This window comes from Antechinus flavipes, chromosome 5 (assembly GCF_016432865.1).
Source record: "Antechinus flavipes isolate AdamAnt ecotype Samford, QLD, Australia chromosome 5, AdamAnt_v2, whole genome shotgun sequence".
Classification (NCBI taxonomy): domain Eukaryota; kingdom Metazoa; phylum Chordata; class Mammalia; order Dasyuromorphia; family Dasyuridae; genus Antechinus; species Antechinus flavipes.
This window is the reverse complement of record NC_067402.1, coordinates 208680274-208704750: the sequence shown is the minus strand read 5'-3', so window position 1 is coordinate 208704750 and position 24477 is coordinate 208680274. Positions and strand designations below refer to the sequence as shown.

The window sequence follows — 24477 nt, the reverse complement described above, 5'->3', positions numbered from 1 at the left end:
TTGTCATTTAAATGAATTTAACACTGCCTTTTTTTTTTTTTTCTTTCTCCTAGCCACAACAAGTGATTCAAAAGAAGCCTGCTCAGGTAAGATATAAATTATCCTGAATTCATTCCTGATTACTATTAAGAATGAAATGAAAGCAACTTCTTCCTATATTTGTCCCTTCCACCTCACTCCCACAATTATGTATGGACATACAATCCTTTCAATCAATGTTCTTCTATTTAATTTCTTAGAACAGATAATATTACTGTTATTAAAGATCTCTCTTGTAATAGAATTGGTATACCTCAGATTTAAAGAGATAATGTGTGAAGAGAATGTAGAGACTGTATAAATTCATTTAATCTTCTGATCTAAATTTGGAATAATGGAATACAAGTTTGATGTGTTAAGTTCTTGAACTCTAGGTTGTGTGTAATAACAACTTGAGTCTTTGTAACACCTCCTACTCCAAATATATTCATGAGCAGATTTTACCCTTTTCCATATAACCATCCATTGACTTCATAAGAATTCACTATCTGTATATTTTTTACAAGTCAAAATGTTTCAGGATGTTTGTTAAATTTTTTCCTTATAATAATAATATTATATAACATCTTCTGAAGTTCTTAAGGCATGTTCAAAAAATTATTTAATATGCATAGCCCTAAAAAGGAGTTAATTGACAGGAAAAGTTAACCTGATTTCACAACTTGGGAAATCATACACTTTGTCCTTATATATTTCAGCCATAATGACTGTAAGCCTTTGGCAGTGTCAAAATTCCTCCTTCTGGAGTTTCTTTTACCAAGTCCAGTTCATATAAGAAAAAAAAAATTATTCCTTAAGAAAATGTTTTATTCCTAAGAATACAACTGGAGAGGCAGTCTGGATTCAGACTGGCTGTGTGACCCTGAGCAAGGTACTCAGACTCTCAGCAGCCCAGTCAAGCCTCTAAGACTACATTGATAAAGAATTGCTAATCTGTATTGGTAGAAGAATTTTCCTCCCAGGGATTTCCCCATACATTGAAGTCTATGATGTAATGAATAAGGCTTTGGACATGAAACCTGGGTTTAAATCTTGCCCCCCAGACTTACAAGCTATGTGACTCTGAGTAAATCACTGCTCCATGAAATGTTCTCTTTTCTAACGTCTCTTTCATCTCTGAATTTTGATTTTATCATTTTGAAGTGAAGTATCATGAATAAATGAATTGTTATTGTCAAAGTAGTAATTATGTCTAGATAGTCCTTGTTTTATTAAGGTTAACTGGAAGCTGAACAGATCTAGGTTAGGTATAAAGAAGACTTTCAGCAAATGAATTATTAAATTATGAAATGGGAATCCCTTATAAAAATGTCCTCTATGTCATGGAAATATTTAAAGTTATGTCAACGGAGGCAACTTCTATTATTCCTACCAAGTTGAAAAGTCTTTAGGTAACTACTAGGTTGACTTATGTTATCCAAGGATTAATATAGCTAAATTCAAGGTTCATCATCAGAAAGATAGTTAGCAGATGAAGAGTTTTTTTAAGTCTTAACTTCTCTTAGAGAGTGCTACTAAAGAATGGAGAAAGATGTAATTTTGTGATGTGACTTTGGAGTAAATGCTCATGGTGATGAAATCACAGCTCTTTGAAAATATAGAAATAATTTTTACAATTAAAAAATTTAGGGTATGAGACAAGATGGTGTAGAGGCATGAATTCAGCTGAACTTTCTCAAATTCTATTCCAAACAACTTTAAAATAATGCCTCAAATCAACTTTGGAACTGGCAGAATTAACAAAGGGTTAGAGAAAAACATTTTTTCCAGCCCAAGAAATTAAGGAGGTTGGCAGGAAAAGTTTGTGACAATCCCAGTAATACAATCAATAGTTTGGCAACTGCATCAGTAGAAATAGTAGCATTGGGAACTCTCAGCTGACAGACACTAAGGAGATAAGAAACCTGATCACAGTCCCAGGGCCAAGTAGAGCACTGATACCTGTGGCTACAAGGCAACAAGGTTCCTTCTTGGGTAAAGATCAGGGCACAGGCCAGGAGAACAGTAATCATACATCCCCTTAGATCATATCACCTTGGAAGCATTGAAAACATAATTACAGAACTCAGGAACTAGCTCTGAAAACAATAGCACAGAAAATATGAAGCTTGAAACAACATCCCTGTAACTCCAGAAGCAGAGCTCACCTTTAAGATAAAGTCCAAAAGCAAGAAATAGGCTGGGAAAATAAGCAAACAACAACAAAAAAGAATCCAACCCATAAAGAAAACCTAACATGGAAGATCAAGACAATCAAAATACAATACAATCAAAGCAACTACAAGCAGTGCTTCAAAGGAAAAAAAAAAAATACAAGTTAAACATAAGCCCAACAAGAATTCCTAGAAGAGCTCAAAAAAGATTTTCAAAATCAAATAAGAGAGGTAGAAGAAAGAAAAATTAAAAAAAAAAGAAAGAAAGAAAAAGAAAACAATGAAAGAAAATTATGGGGGGGAAGTCAATATCTTGATAAAAGAGGCACCAAAAAATATTGAAGGGAAAAAAATTTGCCAAATAGTAGAAGAATCTCAAAAATCCACTGAAGAGAACAAGCAGAATTGGACAAATGGGAAAAGTGGTACAAAAAGTCACTAAAGGAGGGAACTCTATAAAAAGTGGAATTAGACGAATGGAAAAAGAGATACAAATGCTCACTAAAGAAAATAATATCTTAAAAATTAGACTTGAGAAAATAGAAATTAACGATTACATAAAATATCAAGAATCCATAAAGCAAAATCAAAAGAAAAAATAGAAGAAAATGTGAGATATCTTATTGGAAAAACATATCAATAACCAAAAAAGCATCATATATTTACATCAATAGATGCCTCCCAAAAAAGCTTTTGATAAAATACAAACTCACTTCTTTAAAAAAAAAAAAAAAAAAAAAAAAAAGCTAGAAAGCATAAGTGGAGCTTTTCAGCTTTCTAAAACTATCAGCATGCAGTATCTGTGATAGGGATATGCTGGAAGCCTTCCCAGTAAGATCAGGGATGAAGCAAGGATTTCCATTATCATGCATTTTATTCAGTAATGTATTAGAAATGCTAGTTATAACAGTAAGACAAAAAAAGAAATTGAAGGAATTAGAATAGGCAACAAGGAAACAAAACCATTACTCTCAACTAGGGAATTAGTTAAAAACTAGTTGAAATAATCAATAACCTTTGCAAATAGAGTCAAAAAAAATAATGAAATTCATCTAGAAAATTAAAAATCAAGAATATCAAGGCAATTAATTAGGAAAAATTGATAGGAAGGAAAGTGGCCTCTGCAATACCAAATCTCAAACTGTATTATAAAGTAATAATTGTCAAAAATTTAGTACTAGCTAAGAAACAGAGTGGTGAATCAGTGGAATAGAGAAGGTATGTAATACGTAGGAGTAAATGCTCATAGTAATCCAGTATTTGACAAAAGCAAAGATCCCAACCTTTGGGACAGGAATTCACTTGCTGACAAAAATTTCTGGGAAAACTGGAATGTAGTTTGGCAGAAACTAGGTGTAAATTAATATCTCACACTATATATCACGATAAAGTCAAAATGGGTACATGATTTAGACATAAAGAGTAACATCATAAGCACATTAGGGGAACATGGAAAATTTTAACTGTCATATATCTGGATAAGAGAAGAATTTATGAGCAAACAAGAGACAAAGCACCTTATGAGATGTAAAATGAATAACGTTCATTACATAAAATTAAAAAACTTTTGAACAAATAATATTAGTACGGTCAAAATTTGTAGGAAAAAGAGTGGAGGAAAAATTTCTAGAGCAAGTTTCTCTGATAAAGGCCTTATTTCTCAGTTATATAAAGAATTGATTCACATTTATTAAAAAATACAAGTCATTTTCCAATTTATAAATAGTCAATGTATATGAACCAGGCAGTTTTCAGAAAAATAATCAAAACTATTTATAAATATATGAAAAAATGTTCTAGATTAATATTGATTAAGGAAATTCACATTAAAACAACTTTAACATACCTATCAGATTGGCTAATATGACAGAAAATGAAATGACAAATATTGGAGGAAATATGAAAAAATCAATATACCAATACAATAATTGGCAGATTTGTAAACTAATTCTACCATTATGAAGAGCAATTTGGACTGATGATCAAAGAGTTATAAAATTGTGCAGACCTATTGACCTAGTAATTGCATTACTAGTCTGCATTCCAAAGAGATCATAGAAAAAGGAAAAGGGCATAAATACATACAAAAATATTACTGTAGTTCTTTTTATGATGGCAAAGAATTAGACATTGAGGAGATGCCCATCAATTGGGGAATAGTCCAACAAATTGCAGTAAATGATTGTGATGAAATACTATTGTGCTATTGGAAATGACAAACAGGAAGTTTTCAAAAAAGTCTAGGAAAGATCTCAAACTGCATTATAAAGCACTAACTACTGAAACAATCTGGTACTGGCTAAGAAATAGCGTATCAGTGGAATAGACTAGGTACAAATTACATCATAGTAAATGACCATTGTAACCTACTATATGAAATATACAAAGATCCAAACTTTTGGAACAAAAACTGCTGAGAAAACTATAAAACATCAAAGCACAAATTAGATATGGACCAACATCTCACACTATATACCAAGATAAGGTCAAAATGGGTATGTGCTTTACACATAAAAAGTGATACCATAAGCAAATTAAGAGAACATGGAATAGTTCATCTGTCAGATTTATGGAGAGGGAAGAATTTAGTGCCAAAGAAAACCTAGAGAGCATGACAAAATGTAAAGTGTATCATTTTGATTATATAAAATTTAAAAGGCTTTGCACAAACAAAACCAATGCAATTAGAATTATAAATAAAGCAGAAAACAGACAGGGGAATGGAGATTTTGCAATAAGTATCTCAAATATATAGAGAACAGAATTTATTTTTAAAATAAATAAATAAAATTCAAATTATAAAAATCCAAGTCAAATCTCAAGTGCTAAAGGATATGAACAGTTTCCAGATAAAGAAAGTGCATTAAATAAATCATCATTGGTCAGAAATATGCAAATTAAAACAATTCCAAGGTACTACCTTACACCTATCAGATTGACTAATATGACAGAAAAAGAAAATGTATGTTAAAGGGAATGTGGGAAAATTGGGACACTAATACATTGTTGGTAGAGTTGTGAACTGATTCAAACATTCTGGAACTATGCCCAAATGGCTATAAAACAAAGCATATTCTTTGATCCAGAAATATCACTGCTACATCTACATTCCAAAGACATCCAAAAAAGGGGAAAGAACCTATTTGTACAAAAATATTTATAGCAGTTGTTTTTATGATTACTAAGAATTGGAAATTAAAGGGATAACCACCAATTAGGGAATGCTTAAACAAGCTATAGTATATGGTTGTAATGCATATTATTGTGCTGTAAGAAATGACAAGCATGATGATTTCAGAATAGCAACACTATGACATTGTGGGACAAGAATTAAGTGACCTGCCTAAGGACTCACCATCTAGTTGATGGTCTCCCCCAAGAGTACTCTACTCAGCTTTTCTCTTTGTAAATGGAAGTCTACCTGAAAGGGGTGAATTGTGATGGAAAATGAGCAATAAAATCAGAGGTAGTAAGTGAGAGAAGACATTCCAGGAAAATTAAATGTCATATATGTAAGGCACTGAGGTGGGAAGGAATGATATGTGGTGGAGGGCAAACAGATTAGCCTGGCTGGAACAAATATTCTCAATCAGAAAAAGAAGAAAAATGAGATCAGTGAACACTAGGAAATGAATTAAGCTTTCAAACAAACTGATAAGTTATCCCAGGAGCAAAAGATGAAGATAGCTGGTCTTCACTGATTAGTTTGCTTCCTTTATACTTTTTTTATACTACCAAATTGACCTTTAAAGGAGAAGAATTGAAATTTAGAATTAACAGCAAGAACACACGTTCATGTGGGTTTCTTAATCTATGCTGTCGAAGGAAATAGTGATAAATTAGATAAACATGGGGACTACATGGAAGTTCATGGAGGATCATGTAAATCTTACATGACATTCAGAAGAATCTCTTCCTTTTTTCCATCTGTTTCCTTCAAAATATTCTCACAGATGGCTTTTCCATGTGGCAGTCTGGATTAAGTTAGAATCATATCCTTTCTTCATCAGCAAGGCTTTGAGGCTTTATGTTTAAGTAATGCTATGTGAAAATTTTACTACAATGAAAGAAGTGTAATTTAAAGAAAGGAGTCCCAGGGCAAGAAGAGTCCCAGATTTTTAATTGATCATGCTGGACCAATTCTATATAATCTTACCTCTATTCTATAGTTCACTTTCCCTATCTGTAAAATGGGGCTAATGGAACCTTTTCCTTTCTTCCTTCACAAAGATGTTAGAACTATTGAATTTGTATAAATTTTTGTTAGATTTAATATATTCAGGTTTTACAGTTTCCAATTTGCAAAGATAAATCTCAGGGATTCTGAGAGATACTAATTAGCATCCAGTTACTATCCATTGCCTCTCAAACACATACATCAATATTTTCATTGAGTTTATGATGAAAATTACTTTTAAATTATTAGAGGGAAATAGCAGGGATTTCATTCTTGCATTCTGTGAAGCTAAGGCAGTATAAATCGCATGCCGTGTAAATGTCACATGTACACAGGCTGACAAAGACACTATTGTAAGAGAGCATAATGTCATCAAATGCTTTGACGTCCTCTGATCTCCAAGGATGGGAGTTCTTACCAACAGAAAATGCCATAGTAACATCCATTGTGAAGCGATAAATTCAGGATTTGTATGAGTCACAAAAACTTGCGTATGTGAGTGTGTGCTCATCATAAAAAACAAGAGATGACTCTGAAATGAGAGAATCTCCCCTGCACAAACTTGCATTTACAAAATAAACCAGCAATTCACTGTAAATCATCAGTGAGTTTTATTCTTAAAACTCTAAAATGGAAAATCTCAGCATAATTGTTGTCTTTTTAGACTATGATTTCACAACCTATTAGGGAAAAAAAATTCCTATGTGCCCATACTATATTCTTATTTAAATTGATAAAATCAGCAAAAAAAATACAAAGGAGAAATTTCCTAACTTTCTGATGATTTGAAGCAGCTATATCCTTAGTCATAATTTAAGGTTTATAGCCTTAACTTTAAGAAAAAGAAAATATGGGCATTTTGGTTAAGTAACACCAGGAAAGTTATCAGAATGGGATGTGTGTGTGTGTGTGTGTGTGTGTGTGTGTGTGTGTGTGTGTGTTGGAAAACTCATTATACTAACAAAAGAATCTCTGTGATTTTCAAGAAGACAGAATACACTTTTTTGTTTTATCAATCCCCTCAAATTGTTGTTCATTCATTTCTTCCTCTTGGGCTTAAAGCTCAGCTCAGAAGAGGCTGCCTATATGATAGTTAAAACATTACCATCCCTCCATTCTCTTGAAACAGTTTTGTTTTTACACCCTTAAATAGAAGCCTCCTCTCACCTCATTTCTCTCATTTGCTTTATATTCCTGGAAAGTAGTACTCCTTGAATGAGTGCAATAAGGACTGGTGGTGATCTGTCTCTCACTTTGCAGTGCCCAGAGTGCAAAGGCACACAGTTTTTCAGAGACTAGGAAACAGAGGTATCTGTTTGGATATAAACTATTTTAACCTGTAAGAAATACATCCTGGGAATAGTGAAGACATGATGGTAAAGGCACCTCAATGAGACTTGGTTTGTCACGCTTTCATCCCACCCCCAATTCAAAGAAAAAAAAAAAACATATATAGCAAATGTTGGATGTTTTTGCAGAGACTTCAAGGGCAGTTGTGGGGATGTTTATATTTCAGACAACCTAAACATTGTTTGGAACAAAATTAGAGATTTCATTTAGGGTAACAGCAAGTTGATGAATTGCAGCCCGCATCTTGTGCAAAAAAAAAAAAGAGGCAGTTTTACTGTGGTCTTTTAGTCTAGACACACAAAGAGTAGAGAAGAGAAGAGAAAGCATTCTCCTTCTAACACTCATCTTTTACGTCGTACTTCAGCCATGGAGTAAATAGTTCATAATAAATCAGATTTACAAATAGCCACTCGTCTGCTCTTTCTCAGGGAGAGTAATGATTTACACTGGGCCAGTAATAATGAATTCTTTCAGGCTGGTGAAACATTTCTGTGTATTGGTAAACTTTTGGTGCCAACTTGTCGTTCTTTAAGAGGCACTAAGGGCACTCTTATGTTGTATGAGAAACCAAGATTTTGATTCTATCATCCCTTCCCCTCACATCTCCTAGATCATAGAAAACTGGGAGAGGAAGGTAGAAATAATTCTGTAATGGGAAAAGAAATTAAATCTCATGCAGAATGTAAGGGAATATAAACAGAGCATTATAGTAAGAAATAAAAGTGAAAGAAGGAAGGAATATCAGAAATAGAAATCCTCAAAAGAACCTAAGATGAAGAAGGGCAGAAACAAGAGAAGAATGAAGCAAATCTAAATAATTATTAGCTGTTAATACCAGTCCTATAAACAGATGAAGTAATTAGCTAACAGTTGTAATAAAGGAACATTGGCAAGAATAGGAAGTCAACTGGTTCTTGGCAGAGAATGTCTTGTTATTCCAATGACATAATTTCTAAACAGAAGTGAAAACACATTGCTCAGTTTGAGGCTGTTTATAGACCCCCAAGTAGGTCAAAGAGCTGGGTGTCTGGGGTTGACCTTGTTTGTGCTAGAGTGTGGAGAGTTTTTGTTGTGTTGGTCATGATTTTTTAAATTCCAAAATGATATTTCCACTTCTGCTTTTTTTCTCATGACTTTATTGTAAGATGAGTGGGGGGAGGGATTAACTTGGGGGAAAGAAAACATTCAAATTTAACAGAGACTAACTTCCAATTTATGAGTGATAACTTCTTAAGCGTGGAGGAAAGGCCCCATGTTAAGTTAAAAAATAAACAAGTAGTGACCTCTCCCTACCTCTCACATCCATGTTTTGGATATTTGGCACCTCCATTTGGATGAAGCTTGAATGCCAACCACCTGTCACATGCAATCAGTTAGTAAATTTACCAGAAGCTTTGACCTGCCAAATTTTTTGGCCAGGATTGAATACGGAATAAACAGTAACCAATTTTCAAAATCTAACCTCACTACAAAACTCTAGAAATCTGAATAAAAATATAGGTTCCTCTACCTAAAAACACTCATTGTATATTAGGAGCATTTGCAAATGTCAGTAATACTTTTTTATGGCCCTACACAAAAGTTGCTCAAAAAAAATTTTGTTAAATGGAAGAGAATGTGAAATACTCCAAATCACTAATAAGAGAAATGCACATCAGAACAACTGTTAAGTTTACATTGTACATAAGATTGGAAAGATGCCACAAAAAGAAAAATAACAAGATGTTCATTATAGATGATTCACTGGTGTTATGAATATGAATAACTTTTAAAATCTTAAAGATTTTTACATCAAAAAGTCACTAAACTGTGTACATCTTTAGATGCAGCAATACCACTACTAAATATATTCCTCAAAGAGATCAAAGAAAGAAGGAAAGAACCTAGATGGACAAAAATATTCATAGCATTCCTTCTATTTTACTGGAAACTAGGAGAGTGAGTGCCATCAATTAGTGAATGGCAAATTATAGTAAAATGCAATGGCCTATGATTGCACCATTCTAAGAAATGAAGAATGGGACTAATTCAGAAAAATCTCAGAGGACTTACATGAAATGATAGAGTGAATTGAGAAGAACCAAGAGAAAAAGATAAATGATAGCTATAATAACCTAAAGAAAAGCAAGTTTGAACAATTTCATGACTCATAATCAATGAAATGATCAATGACAATTTCAGAGATTTTTTTTTTGGGGGGGGGTAGGAGTTTGAAATTGAAAAGAAAAAGGATCTTACTGATGCCAGAAGGGGGGAAAAAAAGAGCACCAATGAAGAGTTTTTGAAATGTGTCAAACAAAAAAGAAGGAAATTTAGAGGGCAACATAAACAAGCAGGACAGTTTTGTAACTATTATGTTGAATTATTACATACTTTTAAAAATCGCAAGTTGCATGTGGTAAAGATTTGCAGTTCTATATACAATCCTCATTTTTGGTGTTTTGTTTTGTTTCATTTTTTACTAAAACTGTTCCTGTTTATTGGTGTTTATCAAGTTCAGATTAACAAAAATTCTTTTTTAATTTTAAAGATGAAAAATTAAAGGATTGAGGAAGATAGATTTTTCCTTAAACATCAGAAAAGAGAATGGAAATAAATCTCTTGCTGCAATTTGATATTTATTGAAAATTGATAGAAAAAATTTTGTTTTTCATTGTTTCCCTAAAGATATAAGGAATTTATTCCATCACTAAATCATCTTTGACCTCTTTTTAAAATATTTTTAACTAAACCAAATCACAAATAGACTTTCAGAAGAGTAAGACCTTTGGATAACATTTTTCCTACTGTTTGAGACAAGACGTTGTTGTTATTGCTCAGTCATTTCAGTTGTGTCTCATTCTTTCCCCCATTTGCCCATTCGGAGTTTTCTGGGCAGAAATATTAGAGTGGTTGGCTATTTCCTTCTCCAGATCATTTTATAGATGAAGGAACTGAGATAAACAGTTGAATGACTCGCCCAGGGTCACACAGAAAATAAGTATGTGAGATCAGCTTGGAACTCAGTTCTTCTGACTCCATCCATATATCCACTGTACCATTTTTAATTAATGTGCCATCTATCCATTGTGTCTGATCCTTCTCTATGATATAACTAGCTTTCTAAGTATGTGATTCATTACCATCAGCCACCATTGTTTATTACACCAAGATTAGAACTAGCATGAAATCTTAAACAAAGGCAATTGCCATGGTCATTTTGCCCTAGAGAAGAGCTGACATTTGTATTGTTGACCCAGTATCAATCAGGAGCCCCAAAAGAAAGATTATCTGCTTTCTTTCTTTCAAAGGAATTTTAATATTTACTAGGAAGTATCAGTAATTTAGGTGAATTTTTAAAATAGGTTCAAATTATCTAAGAGGTAGCATGGTTTAGTGGAGAGAAACTGAGTTTGAAATCAGAAACACAAGGGTCATATTCTGTTTCTGGCGATACTGGCAAATCACTTAATCTTTCAGTTTTCTAGGAAACTCTTTAAGATTATAAATTTCAAAATTACCAACCTTCTGCCAAAAGGTAGAATTGAGTTTTCTTAATCTATGAATTCCCTCTATTAATACATTCATAGGACTTGTCCCTATCAAATTGTTTCTAAAGCATGATCATAATGGCTTCCTACTTTTTTGTGAACCCTCTATATTTCTATATTTCTTTCTATATTTTAGGGAAAGTTATCTAAAGTGTTTTTGTGATTGTAAAATGTGATTACATTAATACACAGAATCATCAGGGAGGACATTCTATCCAACCAGGACTTCAAGATCAGCTTTTCCTTTTAAAGTCTTATAAAGTACCTAAGGCACTGAGAAGTGAAGAAACTTTCTTAGAACCACCAAGAGAGTGGTGAATTTCCTGAGCTTCCATAGGATATGTTATTGTACTTTAAACTAAGGAGATTCTGTCTCTCCTCCCAAATGTTGTATAAACTAAAAAAGAAGTACAGACAATAAATTCATAACCATAGTAACAAAAATCCTATAGTGCAATTTGGTGGCACTTCTTACTCTTCTAAAGACCTCCACTTGTATTATCTTGTTTTCTCCTCACATTTATTCCTTGAAGCATTAACTATATCAGATCACATTTTCTTCATTTGACCAATAAAGGAGATTAAGTGATTTGCCTAAGATTACCAACTAGTTAATGAAAGATAGGGCTAGCACCACCTCTCCTGATCTCCAAACTTAATACTCCTTCCATGAAATACAAACCCAAGGGGAGACAACATAATATAGTCAGCAAGAGTTCTTAACCTGGAGTTCATGAAATATAAATATAAATATATATATATATATATATATATATATATATATATATATATATATATATATATATACTTACACATATTGTATATGTGTATATAATATATGTATACATATATGTATAATTGCTTTTCGATATAAATGATTTCTCTTCTAATCTTTTGTGTTTCATCTTACACCTTTAAATGCATTCTGGAAAAGATCTCCACATTTCACTAGAATGCTGATGGTATCATGTCTGTGACTCATAAAACGTTAAAATCCTTTGGTGTATTGGTGTATTGGAAAGTGCACTGGAGTCTTATGTTCAAATTCATACTCTTTTCTTTACTCCTTATGTGGTATTTTCAGTCACCTAACTATACTGAAATTCATTTTCCTCATGCATAATGGAAAAAGGTTGAGTAACATGATATCTGAGGTCCCCTTGCTCTAAATCAATGCTCCTGTGACATGCTTTTATTTCATTTTGCAAATTATTCTTTAAAAATATAGTTCCTATTTCCAAGTTGGGGATATACTCCCCAAAGGAACCTTGAGATTTATGCAATTTTTTGTTTAGGTCATAAGTATAAAATAGAAATGAGATATAAAAATGAACAAAAAATTTAATCTTTTTCTTAAAACTATCAAAAATTTGTTTTATCCCTAGAATTTCTACCATGAACTCTTGTGCCTGTCAAATTATATAGTTTATATATATTCTATTTCAAAAGCTGGGGGGGGGGAGTGTCATAAAGTTTTTCTAGTTGGAGGAAATAATCACTTTCCATTAAGTTAAACAGCCCCAATCCATTTTAAATTAAAATATCAGACAGAAAAGCAAGAAAGCTGGGCTTTGTGGTCACTTGAGTCTTTTAGCAAAGAAACCTGAAAAATTAGTTCCTGGTCAGTATGGCTAACAGGAGGGTCCTTGATTCCCATTTTGGTGGTATTGCTTGGAGATATTGAAGAACTTGAAAAACTCTTAAATGCGTCATCCTAAATCCTTAAGGAGTTGAACATATTAGGATGACAAAAAGAGTATGTCATTAAACCACAACTACCCTTTCTGGATTACCAGGTATTTGTAGATTTATTGGCAAGATGGCTTAAATTATGGATGTATTTTTAGCCTGCAGCATTACATAATAAAAGAGCAGTGGAATTCTTTGCAGTTAAAAAAAAAATAGAGCCTTATTAAAGCCGACACGGACTTCTGTGATTTTGCATTCCTCAATCTGCCCAAAGAGGTACTCCATGGTTACACAATCAATAAAGTTTGAAGGGGTGAGCATTTCCATTTCCCCATTCAATTTAAGAATTGGGACGGCCTCCCTCTCACTACAGACCCGCTGTTTAGTCTGAATCTGAAAATTAAACCCAGAACTTGAGCTCTCAAACATTAAATACTACATTTCTTGCCAGCTCACAACCTCACCAGTGTCTGTGTGGTAAGGTCTATGACTAAACTCTTCAGACATTTTAAAAAGCATTTTAGAACTCCATCAAGCATTAGTGAGTGTGTGTGTGTGTGTGTGTGTGTGTGTGTGTGTGTGTGTGTGTGTTTTAATCACTTAGTTGAATTGTACCATAAGGTATACCACATCCATTCTGCTGGACCAAATCAAAAGGACAATGATATTTCCAAAATATGTTTTTGATTCTTTTTGGAATTTTCCAAGCTCAGTTAAGAGCCAGGGTATTCTGAATGAGCGATGGTAGAGCTGTATTTGGGAAATGTCTTTCTTTCTTGAGCAAAAGAAAACACGGGACAAAGATGGGTGCAGTTTACCAATAATCCTGAAAAATAAAGCTGTCCCATTTGGCTTCTCTCTCTCCTTCTCCTTCCTCTGCTCCCTGCCAGAAAACATGCTTGTTAGACTCCTCAGAGGGCAGCCTCCATTTTCTTTGTGAGGTAGCTATGTGAATGACTGTGGGCTGTTCAGTGTTCAGAGAGACCTTAGTGACTGGTGCTCATAAAAATGTCACTGTGCACTTCCACTTTGAAAGACCCTTTTATCTTACCTTCCCGAAGCCCCTTTCCAATGGGTTAGCACGCTTGGCCAGGAAGCTGTAGCTGTGCCTTCCCACATAGCGAGGCCGTAATGAGGTGTGTTCAGCTCTTGGCTACATGTTTCAATCTCTTTCTTATTACTTCAAAGCTTTTGTTGGAGGTCTGAACAATTTTGCAATCTCATTGGTGATAGGTTTTTAACTTAGATTTAAAAACAAGTTTTTAAATTATGCCAGTGCCCAGAAAGGTCTGTCTACTGCTTAGTGGAAGAATTCATAAAGAGGTAAATAAAGAGAATATGATTCTAGGTGGCTGGTACATCAAAAAATTATGCCATTTTGGGAAATCATTCTTAGCATTTTCTTCACTTTGGCTGGTCCTGATCCTTGTAATTTCCCATAATTTCTGCTTTGATGAATTTATTTTGCCTTAAGAGGGATCCTGGTATATTCATGCTACTGAGAACAGTCATGAACACTCTCTTGGGACTAAACAGTCACACACAGGAAAGGTAAATAGAATTTCTTCATCCCCTGCTTTAGTTTGTAAACTCTTTGAGAATAGAGATTGGCTTTTTGCCTCTTTTTGTATCCTTTGTACTTAGCACTATGCTTAATAAGCACTTAAGAAATGTTTATTGAATTGAATTGCAGAATGAGGTCACTTGAATTTTGAAAGCTCATCTTCAGATTGGCTTAGAGACTACTTCCTTTTTTTTCATTACCTCCATATTTCCCCTTTTTGACAGCTCTAGGACTTAAGGAGTCCTAAGTGAATGGAAAGTTCAAAAACCTGTTTTGTTTTATAGATAGGCTGTTTAAAAGGTTTGTGAAGGTATCATGGTGTCGTCTATCTTCATGTGACTTGACAGAAATGTCTATCCTGGGAGTATACCCAATTCTGAGATAGTAGGACATATATATGATGGGCTGAGACACAGAACAGAACCACATTTTTGTTCCATTGGGAGCCATATTTGTTCTGAAAGTCATATAGGATGACAATTTCACCAAGTGGCACCCAGCATTAAATACAAAAAATGAAAGAATGTCAAAATTGGCAAAGAGAGATATTTTTTAAAATCCTGTCTTCCCATATCCATCTATAATGATCAAAACTTAGCCCCAGAGTGCTGAAATTTAGAGGGAATAGTTGACAGTTTCACACATCTTTCAAAAGCAGAAACAACTGAAATTAGTATACTTAATTAGCAAGAATAATTAGTTTGAAAAAAAAGTTACCAGAGAGAACTTTTTTGTCCCTACACAAAGGCTTTGTGGTACCCTATGCATGGTCCCTTTCTCATACTAAATTTCCCCCAACACATTCATACTCTCCTACTGAATCTGTCTTAAAAGGTTGGTTCCTGCTTCTTGCCTCGGGCATGAAAAATGCTAGTTATGGCTCTACCTAGCTGTGTTAAGAAGTATTCAGCAACAACAAAGAATACTCTAAATCATCATTTTCTTTGAGTCACAATGGACTTTGAACCAACTACTGATATTTCATGATCTTGGTAATCAGTGTCTAGCAGTTTTAAATAACATAATAGTTCACCCTAGATTATTTTTAAATTTGTGAATTTTTATTTCTTTCCAGATTTGAAAATTAATTTTTTTACTTTAAAAATATTTAATTTTTTTCTTTTTATTGTGAATTTTCCTAACATCCATGAACAGGAAAATTTCACTATGCAAAGAAAATGGCTATGAAACTGTGAACTTGTGATGAGTATGATTTGTTTTCTTCTGTATACATTAAATTTACTACAGTAGTAACACTATTACCCTGTTTCTGACACCTTCTGAACTTTCTTATGTTCTCTTTTGAATATTTTTAAATATTTCATTGATGTACTCTTCTATTTTTTTGCATCATTATCATTACCACTCTGTGTTCCTCCCTCATCAACAGAAACCCTCCTTTAGAAGAAATCAACTAATCAGTAAACATTTATTAATTACTTACTATGTGTCAGGCATTGTGCTAGATAGATAAGTATAGTTAAGCAAAAGCAAAGTGTGCAGTGGATGGAGTGTCAGACATCAAGTCAGAAAGACCTAGGCAACTCACTGAAGCCTGTTTACCTCAATTTCCTCATCTGCAAAATGAGCTGGAGAAGAAAATGGCAAATCATTCCACTATCTCCTTCAAGAAAACCCCAAAGAGGATCAGAAAGAGTCACACTAAACAGAAAGATTACTGAACAACAACAAAGCAAAACAAATCAACAGATTAGCCATGTCTGAAAATGTTATGTCTCAATTCACCTCTTCTTCATCATCTCTCTACCAAGAAATGGGAATCATGAATTGTCATCAGTCTTCTGTAGAGAGAGAGGTCAGAGATTCATGGCTTTAGAGTTTATTGAGTCAAAACTGAGTTATCATTTAATTGATAAGAAAAGAAGGACAAATGTTGACTAGCTTGCCCAAGGTCACATTAAGGAAAGATTCAAACTCAGACTTTCCTAATTCCACATCCAGTACTCCATCCATTCTAACCAGAAGAGTCACATGTAATTGGTGATGGAGTTAATCATAATTTTGGGGTTTTTCAAAGTTGTTTTTCTTTATGTAATAATAGGCATTATGTAAATTTCTCCTGGCTCTGCTCATTAGTTTCCCTTAATCTCTCTTTTTTCATTTCTAATGTCAATAGTATTTTATCCCATTTATATATTATAATTTAGAGTCAATCAAACTTTTAAAATTCCTACTGTGTTCCACATATGGCACTTTAGTATGGTCTAGGAATACAAAGAGAGGCAAACAGCAGTCTCTACCCTCAGGGACCTTACAGTCCAATAAGGGAAACAAGAGTCAAATAATTTTGTGCAAACAAGCTATAGACTGTAGAAACTGGACAACAGTGAAAAGGCACTGGAATTAAAAAGCAAAGTGAAAATATCCTGAAGAATGGGAAATCTAAGCTGAAACTTGAAAGAAGCCAAAAAAGGCGGCATTCACCTTATTTCTGGTTCTTTGCAACAACAAAAAGTGCTGCTATAAATACTTTGGTACATATGGATCCTTTCACCCTTTGGACAATATTTTTGGTTAATGGGATTGCTGAGTCAAAGGTATGCACAGTTTGTGACTTCTAAGATATAGTTCACAGTTTAACCAAAAGTGCTTTCATATTCTTGTCCTCCTATATCCTTTCCAACAATTTCAATTTTCCTCTTTTGTCATCTTCACCAATATAAGAATGGAATTTTAATACTAGGTAGAATATTTATATAGTGCTTTCATGTTTGCAAAGCACTTGTTGAAGTTGTTCGATCATTTCTAACTCTTCATGATCAAATTTGAGGCTTTCTTGGCAAAGCTATTGGAACGATCATTTTCCAGATGAAGAAACTAAGGCAAAAAGGGTGAAGTGACTTGCCCAGCATAGAGCTAGCAAGTGTTTGAAGTTGAAGATAAGTGTTCCTGACTCCAGCCTCAGTACTCTATCTATTGCTCTCTCTGGCTGCACATTTGTAAAGCAACACATGCTATTTCATTTTATCTTAACAATTATGTAAAGTAGATGCGATTAGGTGTACATTTACAAAGCACTACATGTGTGTTATTTCATTTAATCCTTATAACAACTGTGTAAAATAGACATTATTAATATCCATGTTTTATAGATGAAGAAAAAGTGGATACTAAGAAAAGTTAAATGATTTGCCCAGAATCATCCAGCAAATGGCTTGTCTAGGAGAAAGCCAATTCTGAGTCTAAATCTAGATCTCAATACACTATGTCTCTCTGCTGCATTTAGAGGGATTTTTTTTCCTGATTATTAATGGGTTAAAGCATTTTATGGCTGTTGATTGCTCACATTTTTTGTTTTCACTTATTAGGGAATGTTTCTCATTATTATCAGATTCTATAATAATACAATAAAACCAAACAAATTGGCTAACCTACTTGAATTCTATTAGTGCATCAAGATCTGGCATCTGAGACAGTGAAGTGGTACTGTGCATATTAAGTGTCCAGGGACAAGCCACATATACTAGACAAGTCATTAACCTGTTTCTTCATTTGCAAAATATCATATATCTCACAGAGTAGTTTGTGAGGTAAAATGTAAAATATTTTATGAGTCAAAACACAAAATTAAATGCTAGTTATTAGAAGTCAGATGGTCTAAATTCAAATCCCAGCTCAAATGCTTACTAGCAATAAACTCTGTCCCACTTTGAAAACAAAACAAAACCAAAAAATGGCCATTATAGTGGTGAGTTTTAAAGTAGTTACTTAAATCTGCATCCCTTGGTCCCAAGGAGAAGTGAATCATTACCAAAATGAAGCCAGTTTCTGTCTGACAGGTTAGCAACTTCCTGGAATTTAAATATTAAGTGAAAAGGCAAGGTCAGGAGGCAGCTGACCCTTGACTTTTTTTGCTTTCGTCTCTCCATGGCTTTGATCACGCTACATCTCCCTTTGTGGCTAGTCCTCTGGAGAGTAGAGTCCCAGGGTCATGGCCTGTTGCCTCGTCAAGAGGTCTAAACCTACAGGCTTAAATATTGGAGGCCCACAGTTTAGCAGGAAGGTCTTTTACTTCATGCTTTCCATATTTCCCACCTAACCCACAGCAGACTAAACAAAACCAGTGTTAAATCTCATGGCTATATGCTCCTATGGTTATATTTTTTAAGCTGTCATCCATTCATTTGTGTGTGTATGTTTATTCCCTGGATTAACAACTTTTTTTTCCAGTCTTTTTGGGGGGAGATGTTTGAAACCTTTTGAAAAGAAATTGAAATAAGCAGTGGCCTATGATTAAAGGCAAGGGAGAAGAGTTGGGGGAAGAGACAGAGAGGCCGAGACAGACAGAGATGGAAAGACAGAGATAGAGACAGAGAAAAGGAAACAGAGAGGAGAGACAAAGAAAGAGAGAAAGAAAGATGGAGAGAGAGAAAAAAAGAGAGACAGACACAGAGAGAGACAGATAGAAAGATAGAGAGAAGGAAACAGGAGAAAGAGACAGAGAGAGAAAAAACGAGAGACAGACACAGAGAGAGACAGAGATAGAAAGATAAAGAGAAGGAAACAGAGGAGAGAGAGACAGAGAAAGAGAGAAAAAACAAGAGACAGACAGAGAGACAGAGATAGAAAGACAGAGATGGAAACAGAGAGGAGAGAGAAAGAGACAGAAAGAGAAAGAGAGAAAGAAAGAGATGGAGAGAGAGAGAAAAAGAGAGGCAGACAGATAGAAAGACAGAGAGAGACAGAAGGAAACAGAGAGGAGAGAGAGACAGAGAAAGAGGCAGACAGAAAGAGACAGAGAAAGAAAGAGATGGAGAGAGAGAAAAAAAGAGAGAGACAGAGAGAGAAAGACGGAGAGATGGAAACAGAGAGGAGAGAGAGACAGAAAGAAAGAGATGGGGAGAGAGAGAGAGAGAGAGAGAGAGAGAGAGAGAGAGAGAGAGAGAGAGAGAGAGAGAGAGAGAGAGAGGGAGAGGGAGAGGGAGAGGGAGGGAGGGAGAGAGAGAACTGGAAAGACAGAAACAGAGAAAGGAGACAGGAGAAACACAGAAAGAGAAAGAGGGGGGGGAAGGAGAGACAGATATATAGAGAAAGAGACAAAGACAAAGATGGGGAGAGAAAGAGAGAAAGAAAAAGAGAGAGAGGAGTGCATGTGTGTGTATGTTTTTTCTTTCCATGCGGCCACTCTTATGCAGCGGTGTCACACATGGTAGCATTTAGGAGCCCCTTCACAGCTGAAGTGTTTCAAACACTAATGAATGGAGGTTTGGTCATATAATGCAGACAAGCTTTAAGGCATGCTTTACTGAATGGTGTACTGTAGTGGCCTGGGAAAGGAAGAGAGTTATAAATTGTGTCAGTTAGCCACCCAGACAAAATGAAGCCATGTGGAAAATCAAATCTATTAAAGTATGAAGACTGTTATAAGCTGTTTTAAGCCGACCATTCTTAAAGGGTCTCAGTTAGCTGGAGGGGTAAATGTTTACCTAGTCTTCCTAGGTCTTGTTCACATGCCGTCTTACGAGATGATGAGCCGCATTTGATAAAAATCAACTTCTCGCTAACAACCCTTTTATCAGAAATGTTTATTGTCTCCCATTTACCACCCATGTCCTGAAAGGTATTGCAAGCTTATTAAATAAGCAAAGGAAAGAGGGCTGCCTGGTGAGGGAGTTGGAGGGTGTGGGGAACAGGGAGGTCTGCCGAGGGCCCCTACCAACTCCAAAGACATAGACAGCAGGAGGAACACTTAGACTCAACATTAAAAACTATTCCCAGCTATCCATAATCAAGACAGAATAAATTTGTGCTGCCGGGGTGAGCCACCATTTCACTATGCATTTCTATGTATGGCCTAAATGTTTGGAAGTCGGAGAAGTCATGTAAACCTTTGGTTATCATTTTTTTTTTAAGTTAAAGAAAATCATCTACTCTCTTTGGCTCTTTTACAAAAATTATTTTTTTTTCCTTTCTCCCTCTTGATTCTTTAATAAACAAAAGGACAAGGATAAATTTGAAGGGGAGTAGCAGATGATGATTACCGCACTACTAATGATGCGGAAGGATAAAAACTCTCCCCCTGACTCCTTCATTTTTCCCTTTTCTTTTTCGACCCTTAACGCCAAATTTGAACGATCTTGATAGAAATGCATTTGTTTCTTTTTCCATACTCACCAGTGAAGAAACAGACATCACACTGACATTCTTTGGCCTGAAAACAATTACGTTTTCTGCCTGTCACTATGTCAAATGTTAAATCAACAATGGTTAATGACTACTATGGGAAAAAACAACACCTTGATTCCTCAACTACTTGTTTAAGAAACGTTGAAAGTGGGAGGTACTTGCCAATTAGTCTCATCCTTGGAAGCCAGCAAAAATTCAAGTCACAATTTCCATTCTAAGAAAGTCCCCTCTCACTTTACTTACAAGGCCCATAATCACAGGGAGTAATGATTGTCCTTTTTCATGTTTTCCAGGAAGAGACTGAAGAGACCTCCTCACAAGAATCTGCAGAGGATGATTAGGAGACCACACGATTCCATTTCTACCTCATCAGCAGTTGGGTCTTTCGAAGGGAGAAGACACTGCCGCGACCACTTTGTTTTCTTTTGCCATGGTCTTTTCCACTTTTGCCTGGGGGGAAAAAAATCACATAACCTTAAAAAGGACTTTATTAATCACCTTCTTTGTAATCCCTTCACAGTCCCAGGTTTAGTGAAAAACTGCTGTAACACAGGGGGACACAGATTAACGATGCAACTTTTAATTACTGTTTTCTATTTTCTTAACCTACTAATAGTTTGTTGAGCTGCTAAGAAAGGGTGAATGGGTCAGAAAAATCTTTGAATCAGGTTTAGTCATTCACTGCACTGCGTGTAAACAAGAAACTTGTAATATTAATTATAATGGGCATTCATACAGGAAAGGCTTGGTGTGAAACACGTTTTAGGCCTCAGACACCACCAACAACCCACTCTCTATCTTAGTCAACTCCCTGTTTAGAACACCAAAGATAAGGGATAGATGCTACTCTTTTTTTTTTAATTATCTTGTAGACTTTTACTTGATTTTTTCACTTACTGTTATTTCAAGAAAGATTTAAGGCTGATTTGTCATTTCTCTCAACTCATAAACCAGAAGAGGTTGTACTCATTTTGCAGAAGGGAAGTAAGGCAAATCTGTGTTGCCAAAATGCATATTTATGGATATACTGAGCATATTGACAGGAGCAATGAACACCACTCAGTAGTACTCATCTTCAGGAAAACACTCATTTGGGTAGAACTGACTTTCTCCATAGGTAAACTCCATTTAGAAATCAGTAACAATTATCCTGAAAGCATCTGTAGATGGTTATCAAGTAAAATGACCATCTTTTTAAAAAAAATTTTTTTTTAAAATAAAGGTACTTCTGGATTAATGACATCAATTAATGTGAAGCATAGGAAAGGGGATAAATTAAAAATTTGTGGGAGTGATGCCACAGTCACCCTACTAGTGATGAAAAATTGAAAGGATTCATACCTTTTTTCATTATGTATCGATTTAAATGTAAAAACAAAAAAAGAATACTATGTACCTCAAAGTGGGGTTTTGTATTAATTCCAATGATGCCTTTTGACATAGGATGGTTGACTGGTATTTTACCTCAATTTCAGTGCTCCCATCTTTTCATTCAAACTGCACTTTTAGCAACAGATGCAATATATTCCCCACTACTCAATGCTACCTCTGATTTTTACAATTACTTTTACAGCCTGATAAATACTTGCTGCTATACACATAAAATGCAGGAAAAAAAAAATCCTTTGGGTAAATGATTTTGGATCTCTTCATTTTCTCTTCATTTCTCCCTCACCACTTAATTACAGTTAAAGAAGCAATGTCTTTAGTGTTTCAGCATGACATGTATTTTTCTTTTCATTTTTCCCCAATTTTAAATGTACTTATTTCTATTCTCTGCTAGATTTCTATGTAATGTACTGTTAACTTGAATATATTTTTGTACTGAATTGCTCCTAGGTTTTGTAAGGATAATTTTCTTCAATGACACTACATGACAAAAACACAAAACAAAACAAAATTTTAACTGTACTGTTTGAACATTACTGTCCAAGTTTGTACCTCAAATGAATTGTTTAAAGAAATGGACTAATGGATTGACAAAGACCTACCTCCAGACATTAAATGGAATGAATATGTTAACTTTCAGCATTAGTTTTGCCATGTTTGAAACAGTTAAGACTGCAACTAATCCCTAATCAAAATTATTTTTGTAAAAGAATTTTGATAGAAAAGAACACATTTTAAATTACTTTTTCACTAAAAAAAAAAAAAAACCTTCAAAGAAACTTGAAGCTTTGTAGGTAGGAAGCAGTGAGCTTGGCTTTTGCATAATGCAATCATAAAAACATGTTTTAAAATTAGTAGATTGTAAGAAAATGCTTGACAAGTATTTTCATATATTTTACACAAATGTGATTTTTTTAAAAATATGTTTCAACCAGATTATTTTAAATGCTTCCTATGTAGAGTTTTTAATGCCTCTTTCTCTTAGTCAGTATGTCTATTTTTTTTAACATTGTATTATGAACTGGGCCAGGAGGTAGTTTTTCATGAAGGCGTATGTCAGTATGGCTTTTTTAGTGTTCAAGCCAAACTAAAAAAGAAAAAAACCACTCCTTTCTAGCTTCTTCATTGAGCTTATTTGAAGGCTCACATGCTTTTTGAAGCTGGCAAAGAACTCATTGTTATAAAACATGCCCTCCCCCAAAAAAAGCCAATGGGAGAATTAAACCTAGGCATGTTAATGTTAACTGAGCATTAGACAAATGGAAATAACTAGTGGCTCTTTTAGAAGAAATTAAAAAGGCATTTTCCATAGAAGCCTTCAGTATAATACATTTTTAGAAACCTCAGTGGTCAATGCATGTTGGTCAGACTCTGAGCACCGAGGTATTTACAGCTCTGATGAAGTTTGTCTTTTATTTTCTATATATTGTACAATCAAAACACATTACTACCTCTTAGGGCCTACTATACCTCATTTTTTCAGACTGAAAAAAAATGCTTGTGGCCATTGGAACAGTGAGAACATCATAAAATTTTTTATATATATAGTTTATTTTTGTGGGAGATAAATTTTATAGGACTGTTCTTCATTGTCATTGGTCACTGCTAGGTAAGACTGGACATTTAGCTTTTCGACCATTTCTGCAACATAGGTATGTTTGCAGGAGAAAAGTATCAAGACGTTTAACTGCAGTTTACTTTTTCTCTATTTCTTGAGTGTCTTCTAACTTTTTTTTGCTTTGTTCTTCATATAGAGTTGCTGTCTATGATTGTACCTTGAACTGCTTGCTTGTTGAAAATGTTCCTTTAATGGATTATCACATTCTGTTCAGCACAATAAACATCATAGCCTCTGTGATTCCCCAGGCTGTTTGGTTCCGACGTTTTGTCAAAGCTCCATTAAATGGGTAATAAAGTTGAACCAGGCTAAAGAGACAAGTGGTAACATTCAAGTCATTTGGCACTCTGGAATTGGGAGAGTCCACCATTGTAGTCTGGTAGCCCATGGTGCAGAGGGAACAGCTCCTGCTTTGGGGGAATTGGGTGAGGAAATAAGAATGCTCAGGGAGGTGGACACCAGGAAATGGGATGCTGGCTTTAGATGGGGTGATTGAGAGGCTTGAGCCAGCAGAGTCCTGCAAATCTTGAGGTAATGTAGCTTCTAAATACCCATGAGGAGAAAATGTAACCCACTGGGTATGTCCTTCCTGAGCCAAAGCCTTGTCACCTTAGCCACAATATTCTATATTTTCCTCCCTCCTCACCCCTCCCACCCCATCCACCTCACTTTCCACTTTGACTTGTGGAACAATCACATTTACACAACTATTCCTTTTTATAAGCAAATTTCTATATTAATCATGTTGCAAAAGAAAAGTAAAAACAAAAGGGAAAAACCATGAGAAAAAATAAAAAGGGAAAATAATATGCTTCAATCTA

General features: G+C 34.7%; 1 long non-coding RNA gene across 1 annotated transcript; it reads left to right on the top strand.

Annotated features, from left to right (window-relative positions):
- On the top strand, positions 1-24477 carry LOC127564927 (uncharacterized). The gene is made up of 2 exons (XR_007954392.1): positions 1-86; positions 20943-24477. It is a non-coding gene; the product is annotated as an uncharacterized LOC127564927 (long non-coding RNA).